Source organism: Marmota flaviventris, chromosome 6, assembly GCF_047511675.1.
Source record: "Marmota flaviventris isolate mMarFla1 chromosome 6, mMarFla1.hap1, whole genome shotgun sequence".
In the NCBI taxonomy this organism is placed as follows: domain Eukaryota; kingdom Metazoa; phylum Chordata; class Mammalia; order Rodentia; family Sciuridae; genus Marmota; species Marmota flaviventris.
Window position 1 is genome coordinate 80,384,520 of NC_092503.1, and position 19,334 is coordinate 80,403,853.

The 19,334-nt window shown below is 36.7% G+C and overlaps 1 protein-coding gene across 1 annotated transcript in view; it reads left to right on the forward strand.

Moving 5' to 3' along the window:
- The first annotated feature begins 2,918 nt into the window (after positions 1 to 2,918).
- The window catches only part of Lca5 (lebercilin LCA5), an 81,917-nt gene continuing 65,501 nt past the window's right edge, over positions 2,919 to 19,334 (forward strand). The window contains exon 1 of the mRNA XM_027928277.2: positions 2,919 to 3,092. The gene's annotated coding sequence lies outside the window, so the exon portion shown is untranslated. The remainder of the gene's footprint in view (positions 3,093 to 19,334) is intronic.

Here is a 19,334-nt window from a genome sequence, read left to right on the forward strand (position 1 = left end):
ATTGTGGAGAAACAGATTCTGAAAACAAGTTTTTTTATGTAAGACAAAAGCAGAAGTACCCCAAATTTAAAAAAATCATGAGATTCATATATTATTGATTTATCATCCAGTTATATGAAAACTACTAGTAAACAATCTCAATGGTTTAACTTCTTTACCAACAAAATAACTTCAAAATTTCATCAAGCATTTTAAAAATTTATCTTTTAAACAACAATAATCAAATAGCATTATAGTTCTATACTGCAAAGACAAATAATAACAGTCAAATTAGACTTAAGTTTGCTTTTGTAAAAACAGTTCAATTTCTAGGTCTCCAGTTACACTGCAGTGTATACCCAACTCAATTTTTCCTAATCCCTTCAATTTCTTTTATATACCTGGAATGTTAGTACTGTTTAAAAGTTAATATTATATGCTAACAACCTATTATTTACCTATAATCTATTAATAAATAATCTTACACCAAGAGTGAAAGTGAGATTTAAATTGTTTAATTTTATTATTCATCACATTTATGTGAAACATAGAAAATTGACACTGATTTATTTTTTAAAAAGAATGGTATTAAATGGACAACTGAACTTAATAATTAGATTTGTGTGCTTTTCAACATATTATATATAGTATGTCTTGCCTTTAAAAATTGTGGTCCTTGTAATTCTGGATGGTCTATAGGTGAAAAAACTACTTATTACTTTGCCTATTAACAATAAGAAGACATTCCTGTTAAAGATAATTTCAAGTGATAGAAATGTAAAAATGTGGTTTTGTTAGCTTTCTTTTATCTTTTATGAAAATAAGAATCTTATGTAGAATGTAGTGAAATGAAATGGCAAATCATATAATCTGAGAAAATTCTAGTCCCATAAAGAAATGATTTACATGAAAACTATATAACATCATGTAAAAACTTTTTTTTTTTTTTTTAGGGGGGAGGAGTACCAGGGATTGAACTCAGCGGTACTACGGGCACTGAGCCACATCCCCAGCCCTATTTTGTATTTTATTTAGAGATGCCTTGCCATTGCTGAGGCTGACTCCCAGACTCCTGCTGGAGATTATAGGTGTGTGCCAGTGCACCTGGCATGTAAAAACTTTTTAAGTTGGTATCACATACTTAGGGATAATTTAAAAGTTAATTCAATAAACTGTTTTTTTATTTCTGGAAGTTTATAATTTTTTTTCAAGATCAGATAAAGTCACTGTTATTTTTAATATGATAGGATGAATAAAATTGCATGTTGAAAGGATGTGTAATATATGTTACAATTAGATGATTTTGTGGAGATGGGTTGGCCTTTTAGATATTTTCTTGCTTACCAGTAATTCCTTTAACCTGTAGGTAAAAGATACTTCAGGTGCTAAAATTTGAAACTGATGGATTTTGAATTTGACTGGGTTTGTATCCTACTGTTACCACTTATCTGCTGCTCCACCTTCTAAATTTCTGAATCTGTTTTCTCAAGTATAAACAAAGACTAACAATACCTGTCTAGAACCACGGATGAAGATGGAATGAGATTTCACAGCCTGTAATATTCTAAGCGCTGACTAGATGGTTAGTTTCAGTCTTAGTTGTCCTTGAGTGCCTGCAATCCCTATTTGACTCTGTGATAGTCATTCATTTGTCCACATAAATGTAGTATGTTTCTTGATTTCACCCAGCAACTTCCTTTAAAAGCAATACACTAAGACATTTATTCAACTATCCAGTACTACCAGAGTCAATAATAACCAGCAAGCTATTTTAACAAAGAGTATTAGGAGATAGATTAACTGATGAAAAACGTTTCAGCGCAATTTTAGAGATTGCTCATTTTATTTTCACTAACAGTCGATTGTCATCTTATACAGATACGTTGTGTATAACGAAAATTAGATTTAATTACAGTGTTGTTTAGGTGGGTTAGTCTGTAACTTGAAGCAAAATATATTGATAGGATAAAATGAAATCTCTGAAATAGTGCACAGGTGGAAAAAACGGAGACGCAAGAAATTACCATATTTAATTACCACATTTAATAGTCAGAAGATTGATTAGAACTCATTTGCACTCCAGAATTAGATTTTCTGCAGGTAAAAATCCAGTGAGAAATGAACTGCAAAAGCAGCAGAGTATGGGGTTAAATCATCTTGATGAGAAGGCTTAGAGAGATTTAAAATCCTTAAGAGGATTTTCTTTTTATTGTTTCCTACCTCCTGTACTTAATGCTTTTTAAAGCACCGCTGACGTTTAAAGGGGAAAATACAGCATAGAACAAGTCTTAGGCTACTAACATGCACTTTGGTACACTTCCTTTAAAAAGCAGTGTGTGCAACTGTATTTCAAAAACGGTTCCACTGCAAACCTGTTTCACAACCTAAAAAGCCAAATTTAAGGCATGTTCGTCATTGACGAAGGCCCAAACCTTGCCACAGGAGCATTAATACACCAACCTCAAATGCTTCTGAAAATCAGGAATTTCAGCAAGCAGACCGAGAAGTACGAGCCACTTATAATTTTTTTCTGCCTCATTTAAAACCGTGCTATTTCCAATGCTTTTTAATTACGCCGTCGCCAATTTTACATTTCATTTCACGGATACTATTCCCCTCCGCCCGCGTTCTTCCCCCATCACAAAGGGCCCCAAAAGCTTCGCAGTAGCGCTTCGCCGGGCACAGACCAATACGCCCCTCAAGCGCAAGGAGCTTCGCGGCGAACACCCTCCTTCGCGAGCGCTGTTACAGCTAGAGTGATCGACCAATAGCCGTCTTCTGTCGCATTCGTCGTCCCGCCTTCCAATTTCACTGAAACCAATAGAAAAGGCCATCTGGAAAGAGAGGCCAATGGGAACCCAGCGAGAAGCACCATTGGCTGAGGGAATCCCGCGGTGCAGTCTGGGCCTCCGCCTCCGTTACCCTGGAGCTGAAGTCGCCGTACCGCTGCCACCCTGGAGCCGCCGTCCTCGCCCCTACCCCTTCCCAGTATTCAAACTTCCCGCACCCCGGCAACCCCGGCACCCACCCGCAGCTTCCGCAGGAGCCTGGCACCCGCACTTTGGCGGCTAGACGTCGGGGTCCCGGCTAGGAATTCGGTCCAGTGAAGGAAGGCAAGGAGGCGGGACGCCGCGTTGGTCTCCTGAGGAGCCGAGGAGGGTTGGGTTTGGGGAGGGCGTGGAGACCAGGGTAGGCCCGGGTGTGAGGAGAGACGGGTTGGGCGGAGGGGAAGCTGACCACCGGACGTTTGAGGATGGGATTGCAAGCGGAATTATTAAAGCAGGGGGTTTGAAAGGATTAGGGATGAGGGAGGATTTGGGGACCTGGGGGAGAAGAAAGTCGTAAGAGAATGATCTCGGCAGCTGGGAGAGTTGGGATGAGAGGAGGCTGACAGGCAGATGGGGAACTGGCAAATTAGAAAGAGAAAGAATTGGAAAAGGCAGGTTTATTTGTTGGGAAGAGAAGGAAGCAAGCAGATCTAAAGAAGCGACTAAAGTTATTAGCAATAAACAAAACCCAGGAGGCCTGTAGAGACTCAAGATGGTACAGAAGGGACGGTACCAAGAAGGGGGAGACTTTTGGTACCTCGGGGATAACAGGTTTATTGTTATTAGACCATGATTGGAGTGGAAAGGCACTGTTGTCTAGGTTGTGAATTTTTAAAACATCATTCAGGGATGGGATAAAAGGCGTAAGTTAATTGAAGTGGACACTCAGCCTTGTGTTATGTATGTTGAATGAACCTGGGTACATTGTTTTAACTGGTTCTGTTCACCTGAATTTAAATCCCTCTTTTGTTTACTCTGTGGTCCGGAACAGAGTACTGACATTGATTAGTAATAAGTTACTAACTTTTACAGCATATCTCAATTCTGATGAGCTACATTTCAGGTGCTTAGTAGTCACAGTATTGGACAACAGAATTGTAAACTATTTGCAGCTTGATAATATACTGTGGTTTCCTTATGCCTTTAACTTTTGCATATGCTGCTTCCTCTTGTAGAAACAAGGTCTTCCCTTACTTACTGCTTTCTTTTACTAACCTCATTAAACATCCATTCCCCTAAAATTTACAGCCTGTCCCCTAAAGTTACATTTATGCATAACTTTTACTAATACCCTGAGACTCAATTTAGGTATTATTTCCTGTGGAAAGCTTCCCAAAGTTTTCTTTCCTCTTATCTTGGTTCTGTGTTTACTTAGCCGCTTATACTTCCTTTTACATCATAAGTTCTTATACTCTGTTACATTATCTTTCTCTTCTTGGCAAGAGTTTCTTAATGGGAGGACAGCAGAAGTATAGGGCTGGGATTGTGGCTCAGTGACAGAGTGCTTGCCTCACATATATGAGGCACTAGGTTCGACCCTCAGCACCACATAAAAATAACTAAACAAAGATATGCCCATGTATAACTAAAAAAAGAAAAAAGAAGAAGAAGAATCATCATCTTACTCATTTGGTATTTCCACTTCATGTGTAGTTTAGGTTGTAAACAAATGTTTTATGTTTGAATGAAGAGAGGTTTTGTGATGACTTTATTTGACTGACTAAACTCTAAGAATACATACTGCAGCAAAGATGCTTTCATTTGACCTGTTATTTCAAAATGCTGTTTAAAAGAAACTGATAATACCTTAAATTTTAAATCTAGCATTTACCATGATCTGACTGATGCTATTTAAAGTCATACTTAAAATCTACAAACAGTTTTAATTTTTTAGATGTTTTACAAAGTTTTATTTTAACATAGTTTGATTTTTAAGGAAGAGTAGTTATTGTGAAAATAAATGTAGTAGGACAAGAAGATTATTTATAAATATGAAGGAACATGTAAATAAAGAAATGAGAAAACTTTACTTGGTTTATTTGTTTCTTAATCTTTTCTGTTTTGTAGAATAAGCAGTTATAGTTTTAATGTAGCAATATAGCTTTTTACCTTTATCTCATCTGTAGAAACTTCCTTTTGTTTTTGGGGAAAGAGAACTCCTTGTTTGTATCTTTCTTTTAGTTTATTTTCATTTTACTCACCAGCTGCCTTTTGGGTGAGCTCTTTTACCAAAAGCAAAGGTAGTTAGGCAACAGTGTTTCATATAAAGAAACTTAGCATAGGAATATGTCAAGGTATTAAGAATTCTTTGTTGCATGCAGTTTCCCCTCTTAAAATGAAAAAAAAAAAAAACCTTAAAAAAATCAAAAGCCTTTCTTTGAATCATGTAAATAAGATATGATTATGATATTATATACTGTAGGTTTACTTTGTTTCATTTGAGACTGAATATAAAGGAAACATTCCAGCACTGAAAGAATTTTTGTTAATCTTTATTTTCCTGACCTGTTAGGTGTAATCTATATTGCTTGAGATTTTTTTAAAAAGGAGTTTATTTTGGGATAAAAAATGACAAGTATTAGATTTGACAGTTTTGTATCACTGCTGTAGTAACACTCTAGGCCAGTTTTAGAAAAGAAGCTACATTACCCAACCCCCACTCAGCCACACATCAATAGGAAAAACAGATAAATAACTAATTACTGATTCAATCCTGGTCACAGTGAATTAGGTTTAATTAGTTGGAGAACTACACAGTGTATAAATCTTAAGTGTGCTACCTGTTAACCTAGATAATTTTTTTCTTTTCAGAGAAAAAATTCATTTAATAATATAACTAGATTATATTAGTCAAGTAGAAATTATTAATATAAATGCAGCTAAAATTTATCATTCTGAATCCCTGTTAGGTCTCTCGTTATTTATGTCCAGAAAAAAATATTCCAACTTAATGATGGCAGAGTTTCTGAGCAAAAATTTGATTTGCTAACTTTTCTCTCAGGAATTTTAGAGATTTATTTATGTCTTAGGCAATTATTTTTTTTTTAATTTTTTATTGTTGGTTGTTCAAAACATTACATAGTTCTTGATATATCATATTTCACACTTTGATTCAAGTGGGTTATGAACTCCCATTTTTACCCCATATACAGATTGCAGAATCACATCAGTTACACATCCATTGATTTACATATTGCCATACTAGTGTCTGTTGTGTTCTGCTGCCTTTCCTATCCTCTACTATCCCCCCTCCCCTCCCCTCCCCTCTTCTCTCTCTGCCCCCTCTACTGTCATTCATTTGTCCCCCTTGTATTATTTTTCCCTTTCCCCTCACTTCCTCTTGTATGTACTTTTGTATGACCCTGAGGGTCTCCTTCCATTTCCATGCAATTTCCCTTCTCTCTCCCTTTCCCTCCCACCTCTCATCCCTGTTTAATGTTAATCTTCTTCTCATGCTCTACGACCCTACTCTGTTCTTAGTTACTCTCCTTATATCAAAGAAGACATTTGGCATTTGTTTTTTAGGGATTGGCTAGCTTCACTTAGCATAATCTGCTCTAATGCCATCCATTTCCCTGCAAATTCTATGATTTTGTCATTTTTTAATGCAGAGTAATACTCCATTGTGTATAAATGCCACATTTTTTTTATCCATTCGTCTATTGAAGGGCATCTAGGTTGGTTCCACAGTCTAGCTATTGTGAATTGTGCTGCTATGAACATCGATGTAGCAGTGTCCCTGTAGCATGCTCTTTTTAGGTCTTTAGGGAATAGACCAAGAAGGGGAATAGCTGGGTCAAATGGTGGCTCCATTCCCAGCTTTCCAAGAAATCTCCATACTGCTTTCCAAATTGGCTGCACCAATTTGCAGTCCCATCAGCAATGTACAAGTGTACCCTTTTCCCCACATCCTCGCCAGCACTTGTTGTTGTTTGACTTCATAATGGCTGCCAATCTTACTGGAGTGAGATGGTATCTTAGGGTGGTTTTGATTTGCATTTCTCTGACTGCTAGAGATGGTGAGCATTTTTTCATGTACTTGTTGATTGATTGTATGTCCTCCTCTGAGAAGTGTCTGTTCAGGTCCTTGGCCCATTTGTTGATTGGGTTGTTTGTTATTTTATTGTCTAATTTTTTGAGTTCTTTGTATACTCTGGATATTAGGGCTCTATCTGAAGTGTGAGGAGTAAAGATTTGTTCCCAGGATGTAGGCTCCCTATTTACCTCTCTTATTGTTTCTTTTGCTGAGAAAAAACTTTTTAGTTTGAGTAAGTCCCATTTGTTGATTCTAGTTATTAACTTTTGTGCTATGGGTGTCCTATTGAGGAATTTGGAGCCCGACCCCACAGTATGTAGATCGTAGCCCACTTTTTCTTCTATCAGACGGCGTGTCTCTGATTTGATATCAAGCTCCTTGATCCATTTTGAATTCACTTTTGTGCATGGCGAGAGAAAGGGATTCAGTTTCATTTTGTTGCATATGGATTTCCAGTTTTCCCAGCACCATTTGTTGAAGATGCTATCCTTCCTCCATTGCATGCTTTTAGCCCCTTTATCAAATATAAGATAGTTGTAGTTTTGTGGATTGGTTTCTGTGTCCTCTATTCTGTACCATTGGTCCACCCGCCTGTTTTGGTACCAGTACCATGCTGTTTTTGTTACTATTGCTCTGTAGTATAGTTTGAAGTCTGGTATCGCTATACCGCCTGATTCTCACTTCTTAGGCAATTATTTTGAAAGAGGGAAAATTTAATATTTCATTTAAAACAAAAAAGGTAAATTTTATTAAATTAAACTGTTGATATCCTGTTTGGAAAAGCATTATGGAATAACCATTCTTTTCACAAATAATGCGTAGTGGTGTCATTATCATGGTAATGATGACATGATTTCTGTTTGCATGGGTCTCACATTTAGCAGGACTGGTAAGATCATAAATGTAAGATGATTTGTAGTGGTGACAGGTCTATGAAGAAAACAAAACTGAGTAATAGGATAGAGTTAATTAACTCAGTTTAATAGACATGCAAGTGGAGCTGATTTTGAGAAGGTAGCATTTGTGTTGAGAAAAGGAATAAGAGAAGGAGCCACCTTTGAAATTCTAGGTAGAGGGTGCAGCATGTACAGAGACTTGGCATGTTGGAAGCACAGAAGATCAGCTTGCTTGAAAGGGGAGATGGGAGGAGTAGCATGAGATAAGGGTGGAGGAGGAGGCAGAAGTGCTGAATCTTATAAAAATTTGTAGACCTCAAGGAATCTTATGGCCTTAGGAGGCGATTGAAGCAGGAGAACAGTGCTATCTGATCTGTTTCAAGTTGCATTTTCTGACTGCTGTGCAAAGAACTGGCTGGAAATTGAAGCTTGAAAGCATGGTATCAGGAGGCTATAGCAGAATTGCAAGTGAGAAAAGATGATGACTCAGACTTGGGCTCTAGCAGTTTAAATGGTAAGAAATAGTCAGATCTGGAATATATTTTGGAGATTAAACCACCAGGATTTGTGGATGACTTGGTATATTATGTGAGGGGAAAAAGAAATCCAGCATGATCCTAAATTTGTGACGTAATTAAGTAGATAGAGATGCTACTTAATGAGATAGGGAAGAGTTGGGGTAGAAAGGAGACAGATGGCCATTTGAGTTTTGAAAATGTAAATTTGAAATGATTTGTCAAATAGGAAGGTGGATATATCAGTCTGGAAGTCAGATTTATATGTGATCACCTAAGAGAGAGTGTACATAAAGAGGGCCGGTGTGTGGTACCATGGGTATTCTAGCATTTAGAGAACAGGAACAGTGGGGTAGTAAGAAAACCAAAAAAGCAGATGGCTATGAAAACTAAGAAAAGAGAATGTTTTAAGAAAGGGAGGGTGATATGGGTTGAATCTGCAGTATCTCTCACAAGCCCCTGTGTTGGCTTGGTCCCTAGCTGGTGGTACTCTTGAGATATGGTGGAACCTTTAGGAAGTGGGGACTAGTTGGGAGAGGTAGGTCACTAGATTGGGGGTCATGTCCTAGAAGCGTATATCTTGACTCTAGCTCCTCTCTCTCTCTCTCTGCTCTCTGGCCACTATGAGGTGAGCAGTTTTACTCCATCACATATTCTCTACCTTAATGTTCTGCCTCATCACAAGCCCACAGCCACGGAGCCAGACTGTGAAGTGAAACCTCTGAAACTGAGCTATATAAATCTTTCCTTCTCTGTGTTGATTTTCTTAGGTCTTTTGTCACAGTAACAAAAAGCTAAGAGAGGGAATGGTTCAAACACTGCTGTGAGATCAAGTAGGAATAGGATAGAAAATTGACTATTGGATTTAGGAAGATGAATCTCGTTCATGATCTTGGCAAAAGCTATCTCAGTGGAGTGGTGGGCATGAAAACTTGACAAGTGTGTGTTCCAAAGAAAATAATTGTTGAAAACCAGGTGGAGTTTACATTCTAGATTATAGATTACTTTTCAAAAAAATTAATTGGAAAATTAGAATAGAGAAATTGGGTTGTAAATATTATAGGACATGGAGTCAAATATCAGCTTCATTAGAGCTTCTTTGTTGATATGAATGATCATGTAAAGAAGGTACAATTGTACAAAGCAGAGTTTTTGATATGGAGAAAAGCGCATGGTAAAAGGTTTAACTTTCAAAAGGAACAGAAATACTCCTTCAGTTTTACCAGGTTGGGAGGGCAAGGAGTACCAGGATAAATACAAATGGAGGAGGCTTCAAAGATGAGGTAATGCTCATTTGATTGTTGTTTTTGAAATATGGATTTGGTCACTCATCTAAGAGTTGGAAAACTTATATTTTATTTCATGTTTTATTAAGTGAGCTTTGTGACCTCAGATAAGGTACTTGTGACCTTGAATAAGTCATTTTGTTTTTCTGGGCCTCAGTTTCCTTAATCTTTGCAAAGAAAGAAGTGATTCCCTAGAGTCTTTTCTAGTGCTCCATTGTTATATAATCTTATTAGGCTATAGTATGGTTTTTATTTCTTTATACTGTGTAAGAAAAATTAATAATTATTGTTCTAATAGTGGCTTTATCTGGTCATTATCTGTTTCCTCCTCTCCCCTTTTGGTCTAAATTTCCGGGTCTTTTTTCCTTTAACTTGTCTTTCATTTGCCTATTTCATTGGCTTGTTTGAGTTGTTTTTCTGAGAGCTCTGCCAGCCCTGCAACCAACAGTGTTTCTACAAGGACTGATTTCTTAACAGTGAATTTTTGTCTTAAGTTTTCATTCTCAAGGAAATCTTAGCTATTTGAGTTGCCATATTTTCTGAGGAATATTTGTTTATTAAATGTCGTGAAGAATTTTAAAGTAGTATGAGATGAACAAAATATGTAGATTAGAAATGCCCCTTATTTCAAAACAGAACTTAAGTAATCAGAAACATGACAAAAATAAGAATATATTCTATAGTGTTCCTGGGGCTATTCTTCATTTATCATTAAGGGACTATTTTTTCTTCTTCTTCTCCTTTTTTTAAAAAAATATATTTAGTTGTAGATGGACACAATACCTTTATTTAATTTTTATGTGGTGCTAAGGATCGAACCCTGTACCTTACATGTGCTAGCCAAGTGCTTTACCACTGAGCTACAAACCCAGCCCAGGGAAGTATTTTCATGTAATTAGTATGTAATCTTTTGGGGGAGCATGTAAAGGATACATACATAATTTATTGTGACTGTTTTTTAAAGTGTTTTTTCTACGGAAGACTTAGATTCTGTCTCAGTATGTTGCTCTTCTTGGTTTCCTCATTGTTTGAAATATCATCTGTATCTTCAGTAATTTTTTTTTTGACCCAATGGGTGCATGCGTTGAATAGTAGCTTCATGAACTTTGGAAAATTGATGGTTTATGTCAGATTGTTGAAAAGGGTAAGAATAATTTTTAGAAATAATTGGCTCAAAAATGACATATTTGTTGTTAAAGATATAGATCTGACCATATATACTTGGTCTCTTATCTTTCTGGAGATAACACTAACATAATAAAGAAAAAGAACAAGCCTATAACCATTGAAAAACTATCAAGATATTCTCAGTAGATGTTTTAGTCCACTTTTTTTTTTTTTTTTGCTGCTGTGACTTAAAGATCTGACCAGAACAATTATAGAGAAAGAAAAGTTTATTTGGGGGTTCATAGTTTTAGAGGTCTCAATCCATAGACAGCAGGCTTCATTCCTCAGAGCTCGAGGTGAGGCAGGACATCATGGCAGAAGAGTGTGGCAGAGGGAAGCAGCTCACATGATAATCAAGAAGCAGAGAGAGATTTCACTCACCAGATGCAAATATATACCTCAAAGCCATGCCCCAATACCCACTCCTCCAGCCATACCTCACCTGCCTCTAATTACCACCCAGTTAATCCCATCAAGGATTAATTCACTGCTTTGGTTAAGGCTATGACCCAGTTATTTCTCCTGAAGCTTCTTTCATTGTCTCACACATGAATTTTTGGCACCTCACATCCATACCATAATAGTGGACAAGAGATTATAACATGTTTCTGAAAGGGGCAGAGAGTAGTAATGGAACAAACAGAGAAAACTTTGTCCAAAAATAATCAAGAGAGAGCGGCAACAAAGGAAGAGTCTGATGTATCTAATAAAATCTCAAAATCTTGAGAATTAAAATGTCAAAGAGAAAGGATGATTGAAAATTGGAAGGGAGGAATAAATGAAAACTTTGTAAAGAACAATTGTGCCTCCTTTTCCACCTAAGCCCATGCAGTGACAGTTACTATTCTACTCCCTGACTCCTCACTCCTTTCTCTCTTTCTACAAAATATACAGAGGTTATTTCTTCTGGAAATAAAAATAAAGAGGAATAGTAGTATTGTCATGGTGGATATTTGTGCCTGGAGATAGTTTTTAGGCAGTTTCTTATATAATGACTGATTCTTTACACTTCATTTTAAAACAAAATGTACCAGTCCAGAAGCCTCGCTAATAATGCACAGTGTTTCTATTTATTCTTGTTAAATGTGAATGTTATGGTTTAGATATTAGGTGTCTCTCAAAAACTCATGGGTAAGACAATGCAAGAAAGTTTAGAGGTAAGATGATTGAGTTATGAGAACCTTAATCTAATCAGCGCAGTAAATCTAATAGGAATTAACTGGTGGTAACTGAAGGCAGATAGGGTATGGCTGGAGGAGGTGGGTCATGCCCATGGGGTATATATTTTGTCCCTTTGAGTGGAGTAGTCTTTCTCTCTCCGCTTCCAGGTGCCATGTCTTTAGCTGCTTTCCTCTACCACACTCCTCTGCTGTAATGTTCCATCTCACCTAGGGCCCAGAGCAATGGAGCTGGCTGGCTGTGGACTGAGACCTGAAACCTTGTGTTCCAAATAAACTTTTCCTCCTCTAAAATTGTTAGTGTTAGGTTTTAAGGTCACAGCACCAAAAAAGCTAACTAAAACAAATGGCCAACGAAGAATTCTCTTCAAAGAAATAAAATTAATAGTGTATAAATAAAAAGCCTATGATAAACAGAAGAAACTGACACTATGTAAAAGAATCCTCAAATTAGTAGAGACAAACAGGAAAGTGCATGTTTACTATTCTCAGAAATGAAAATATATTGCCTCAATAAAGCAAGAACAAAGTAATTATTTTAAAATCAGAAAGGAGAGTTCTTTGAAGTGAAAATTGTTGGTGCAGTTTTTATTTTTACTTATTCATTCATTTATTTTGGTACTGGGCATTGGACTTGGTCTTGAGTGCTTTACCACTGAACTACATCTCCAGACCTTTACAGTTTTAATTTTGAGAAAAGTTCTTGCTAAGTTGCTGAAGTTAGCCTTGAATTTTGTGATCCTTCTGGCTTTGCCTCCCAAGTTACTGGAGTTGTATGTGTGTGCCACTATGTCTAGTAGCACAGTTTTTAAAAGTTGATGGTTATGAGGATAAACCAAATTAAAATTCTTTGAAAATAGATCAAAAAGATGAAGAGAGCAGGTCTGTTATTTAACCAGCAGAAGTTTCAAAATAGTGGAAATAATAGAGGTCAATTATCAGAAAAAATACAAGTTTCCGTATTAAATGAAAAAAGTTTTCTGCTTATCTTGGGTGGTTTTTATTTCCTTTTTTATTTCAAAGATAACTTTGCTAGATATTGCAATTTTGGTTGATAGGTATTTTCTTTTACGACTTGGAACACATCATTCTAAACCTTTATGGATTTTAGAGTTTGTGCTAAGAAAGCAGAAGTAGTTAATGTTACTTGATGTTTTTCTCTTGAGGCATTTAAAATTCTATTCTTGTTCCTGTGTTAGGCATTTATTTTAATTATACTATGTTGTGAATCAGTTCTTTTTTGATCTTGTCTAGGGTTGTTAATGCATTCTGTATTTGGATATCCATCTCATTCACAAGGTTTGAAAATTCTAAAAAGGTTATCCATTCCATTAGTCTGCATCTCATACCTCTCTTTGATTCCAGTGATTCTTTAATCTGGTCTCTTAATATTGTCCCAGTTGTTCTATATTCTGGTCTTGGTTACTTTTTTCTTTTCTTTAATACTGTCTGAATGTTCAAGGCCAGTCACATTGTCTTCTAGCTTTGAGATTCTGTGTTTAGCATGATCTGCTCTATCATTAGAGAGACTTTCAACTGAACATTTTTATTTGATTTATTGTCTTGCATTTCTAAGATTTCTGTTTGGTTCTTTTTCAGTATCTCTTATCTCCTTTTTGAATTTCTCATTCATATCCTGTACTGACTTGAATGTTCAAAATGTGAAGAGAGAGAAAGTAAAGTGATGTAGCAAGGGATTGCTATAAATGAGAAGGAGGAAAAAAAATGAAAGAAACAAGTAAAAGAGAGAAAAAAAGAGAATTTGTCTATTAAGGGAGAAGGAGAGAAAGAAATAAGAGAAACAAAAACAAAACAAACATTCTAATGCTCAAAAGACAATACAAAGAAAGACAAGTTTTAAATAAAAAGTGCTAAAAATGAGAAAAGAAACAAATATGTGTATGTATGTATCCATGAACCATATATTCATGAATCAATCTGTACAGTAAGAACACACACACAAGATTCTTAATGAAAAATGGAAGAATTGTATCCATTGAGGTGGTTGAAAGTGTTAACAAGGATGAATAGTAACTGCCTATGCTCAACTGCCCTTCTTTTCTTTCTTTTTTTTTTTTTTTTTTTTTTTTTTGTGGTGCTGGGGATTGAACCCAGTGACTTGTGTAGTGAGGCAAGCACACTTCCAACTGAGCTATATCCCCAGCCCCCTTCTTTTCATTTTGTCTTGGGCTATATACCACTTAAAGCAAGGGCTGGGGTTGTTAAACCCTTCCTCTTATTGTGTTGCTCACTGAGCTGTCATCTGCAATGGCCTATAACTGAGGCTAGTCGAAATCACTCTTAGCTTCCCTTCTCACCAGGGAAGGTAGGATGGAATGGAAAGTAGTGTCAATTGGAGTTTTGTCTAGACAGACCAAATCAGTGTACTTGCAGGGTAGAAACTGCTGGTGGATTTCTAAGTGGGGAATTTCAGTGCCTGGAGTATAGCAGTAGTCAGGCCTCTAGAGGGGACTTCATTGGGTGGTGGTGTCTGCTCTGTCCCTAAGGCTAGGCAAACCCTGATCTCTGCTGGAAATCTCGATTTTAGAAGCCTCCTAAGAATTCTACTCAAAGGGTAGGGGAGCCAACCCTTCCACATGTCTCTCATAGTCTACATCAATGAATACAGTTTTCAAGGCTTAGTCCCAAAATGTTTCCATGCCTATCTGTTCAGTTTCTTGACCCTTTTCAGCAGGTCACATGAGCTGCTTGACTCAAAAGTGAAGTAAGTTGTACTCCCCTCTGTATCTGTGATTTGAATTCCCCTAGTTACAATCTTCTCTGTGCCTGTTTCAATCATGTAGGCACTTGCTGGGAAAGTATGGCAATATTTGCTTTGATTTCCTGGGCTTTTGCAGCAGCAAACTGCAGTATGGCCTCCTCAAGATGGCTCCCGGCTTCAGTTCTTTGCTTGCCAGTTAAGAAACCCAGAGCACTTTTCAAATACCATTTGCTGTGCAGCCTCTGAATCTGCTACATTCAGGCCACTTTTCTTTTCTACAGGTTTTTTCATCCCATGTTTATTGCGTTTGTTATCCTTCCCCTCAGTAGTGACCCAGTGCTGCCACCACCACTGTAACCAGCTTGGTTCCAATGTACTCTTCTTGTACTTTGTTCAGTGCATGCAAATTTCTGAGTCTCTAAGATACTCTGATATCCAGTATTGAATTTCAGTGAGTTTCTGCTTTTACCTGCCTCCATAAGAAGTAGTACTCCTACTACTTGAATCCCAATCCATGGAGCAAATGGAAATGCAGCCTTCTTCTAATCCACAATCTTGAATAATCAACAATATTTAGAACATATGAATTATTTATTTCTGGAATTTGCTGCTAATATTTTTAGACCCAGTTGACCATGGGTAACTGAAACTATGGAAAACAAAACCATTGATGAAGGGGAAACTACTGTAAGCATAAAAGTATAAGACATTAAAATGCCTTTCTTAGGGAATGGGACTTGGATAATGGGACAATGTACATTTCCTTTTTTTGTTGTTGTGTAACTGTAGATATATTTGGGAGGAGGAGAAAAAAGAGTGTATTGTGGATTCTTCCCATTGACATTAAAAACTGCTCTGATTTAGATGGAATAAATCTTCTGTTATGCAAATATGAACAGAATGACTTATTTTTTCCATTAATTTACTTTTAATTTTTAATAGAGTGCTAAATTTTATTTTTGTATTATATTTCACATATAAATGATGTATAAATAATAAAACGCAAAATTATATTTTATTAACACATTTATTTTCCAAATTAATGAGTTTCTGTATGGCATTTCCATACACATGTATAACAGTGCATTGATCATGTCCACCTTCCCTTCTACCTTCTGTCATACTCTCTACTCACTCCCCTCCTACGAGTACCCTTCCTAGTACCTAAATTGCCTCTATTTTCAAGTTATCTTTTATTTAGTTTCCATATAATATATATTTACACATGTATATACACATAAATGCACACACATATGTAATAATGTAATATTATTATTATTATTATTATTATTATTATTGTTGTTGTTTTGTGACTGTTGTGAATGATTTACTTGCCTGATTTCTTTCTCAGTGAGTTCATTATTGATGTATAGAAAACCTGCTGATGTTTTGTGTTGATTTTATATCGCTATTTTACTGACTTTATTAGTTCTAAAAGTCTTTTGGTAAAGCATTTAAGATTTTCTATATATAGAATCATTTTAGTAAACTGGGATTATTTGACTTCCTTTCCTATTTATATGCATTTTCTTTCTTTCTGTTAGTGATTGCTTAGTCCAAATTTCCAGTACTATATTGAAGAAGAGTGGTAAGAGTGGGTACCCTTGTCTTGATCCTGATCTTAGAGGAAATGCTTTTAGTTTTTCCCCATTCAGTATGATTTTGGCTATGGCTTTGTCATATATATCATTAATTATATTTAGGTTTGATCCTTCTATACCTATTTTATTCAGGTGTTTTACTGTGGAGGAATGTATTGTTCTGTTAAAGACTATTTCTGCCTTTGAAATGATGCCAATTGAGATTTTTCATCAAATGATATCAAGTGATATTTTCCCTTCATTCTCTTTATGTGCTCTATTATGTTTATTGAATAATATGTTGAACCATCATTGCATCTCTAGAATGAAACCAAGTTGATCATGGCATATATGATCTTTTTGGTATGTGCTATTGAAAACTATTTGTAAGTATTTTATTGAGAAGTTTTATATCTGTGTTCATCAGATATGTTGGTCTGTAGTTTTTTTTTTTCCTTTTTTTTTTTAGTTGTAGTTAGACACAATACCTTTATTTTATTTATTTTTATGGGGTGTTGAGGATTGTGGGGCTCTCTCTCATCCAGCGAGGAGGTCTGTGGAACAGATTAGAGGACAGTGTGGCTGCAGAGTCCCTAATCAAGACCTCTGGAGACCAAGCAGGAAACAGGTCTGATTTTACTGCACAGTTATCATGTATATATACTCAGGCAGTAGTTAAGCAGATTATAGGCAGCCACCAATGCAATTTCTGCTAACTGTTCTTGCAGCGACCAGCTAAGGAGTGGGCTATGGAGCAAGCACAGGAACTTCAACACATGGCCTCACCTCCAGGGCTGTGCCTTCGGGGTAATATAATTAGTGATAATGATATGATAATGTACCTTCGGGGTAAGCAGCCTGCCACTCACACACCTAGCATGAGGGGAGTGGCCTACCACTCAGAGCCCTTAATGTATGCCAAGTATGCAGCACTCCATGCACTTGTCCCCACAGAGGATCAAACCCAGGGCCTTACACGTGCTCCATGATTGTTCCACTGAGCCACAACCCCAGCCCCTGGTGTGTCATTTTATTTATTTATTTATGTCCTTACAAGGTTTTGGTAGCAGGTAATACTGGCTTCAGAGAATGAGTTTAAAAAGGATTCCTTTCTTCATTTTATGGATAGTTTGAGGAACATTGCTGTTTTTAAAAAATCTGATGAGATTTAGCAGTGAATTCATTGGGTCCTGGGCTTTTCTTCATTGGGAGACTTTTTTTAATGACTCAATCTCATTAGCTATTGGTATACTTTATATATATATATAATATATATATATATATAATATATATATTATATATGTATATATACACACACATATATGTATATATATATGTATACTTAAATATATTTACATATATGTGTGTGTGTGTATGTACATACACACACACACTCTTGGTTCAATTTTGGTAGATCATATGTATCCAGAAATGTGTCTGTTTTCTCTGGATTTTCTAGTTTTTTTAGCATAGAGTTTTTTTTTTTTGTTTGTTTGTTTTTTAACAATATTCCCTAATGATCTTTTGAGTTTCAGTGGTGTCTGTAATAGTGTTTTCTTTTTTTAACCTCTGATTTTTTTTTTTTTTTTTTTTAATTTTTTATTGTGGGTTGTTCAAAACATTACAAATTTCTTGACATATCATATTCCACACTTTGATTCAAGTGGGTTATGAACTCCCACCTTCACCCCATACACAGATTGCAGAATCACATCAGTTACACATCCATTGATTTACAAATTGCCATACTAGTGTCTGTTGTGCTCCACTGCCTTTCCCATCCTCCACCCTCCCCCCTCCCCACCTCTCCCCTCCCCTCCCCTCCTCTCTCTCTACCTCCTCCACTGTATAACCCTGAGGGTCTCCTTCCATTACCATGCAATTTCCCTTCTCTCTCCCTTTCCCTCCCACCTCTCATCCCTGTTAAATGTTAATCTTCTTCTCCTGTTCTTCATCCCTACACTGTTCTTAGTTACTCTCCTTATATCAAAGAAGACATTTAGCATTTGTTTTTTAGGGATTGGCTAACTTCACTTAGCATAATCTGCTCTAATGCCATCCATTTCCCTGTAAATTCTATGATTTTGTCATTTTTTAATGCAGAGTAATACTCCATTGTGTATAAATGCCACATTTTTTTTATCCATTCGTCTATTGAAGGGCATCTAGGTTGGTTCCACAGTCTTGCTATTGTGAACTGTGCTGCTATGAACATCGATGTAGCAGTGTCCCTGTAGCATGCTCTTTTTAGGTCTTTAGGGAATAGACCAAGAAGGGGAATAGCTGGGTCAAATGGTGGCTCCATTCCCAGCTTTCCAAGAAATCTCCATACTGCTTTCCAAATTGGCTGCATCAATCTGCAGTCCCACCAGCAATGTACAAGTGTACCCTTTTCCCCACATCCTCGCCAGCACTTGTTGTTGTTTGACTTCCTAATGGCTGCCAATCTTACTGGAGTGAGATGGTATCTTAGGGTGGTTTTGATTTGCATTTCTCTGACAGCTAGAGATGTTGAGCATTTTTTCATGTACTTGTTGATTGACTGTATGTCCTCCTCTGAGAAGTGTCTGTTCAGGTCCTTGGCCCATTTGTTGATTGGGTTGTTTGTTTTCTTATTGTCTAATTTTTTGAGTTCTTTGTATACTCTGGATATTAGGGCTCTATCTGAAGTGTGAGGAGTAAAGATTTGTTCCCAGGGTGTAGGCTCCCTATTTACCTCTCTTATTGTTTCTTTTGCTGAGAAAAAACTTTTTAGTTTGAGTAAGTCCCATTTGTTGATTCTAGTTATTAACTTTTGTGCTATGGGTGTCCTATTGAGGAATTTGGAGCCCGACCCCACAGTATGTAGATCGTAGCCCACTTTTTCTTCTATCAGACGGCGTGTCTCTGATTTGATATCAAGCTCCTTGATCCATTTTGAATTCACTTTTGTGCATGGCGAGAGAAAGGGATTCAGTTTCATTTTGTTGCATATGGATTTCCAGTTTTCCCAGCACCATTTGTTGAAGATGCTATCCTTCCTCCATTGCATGCTTTTAGCCCCTTTATCAAATATAAGATAGTTGTAGTTTTGTGGATTGGTTTCTGTGTCCTCTATTCTGTACCATTGGTCCACCCGCCTGTTTTGGTACCAGTACCATGCTGTTT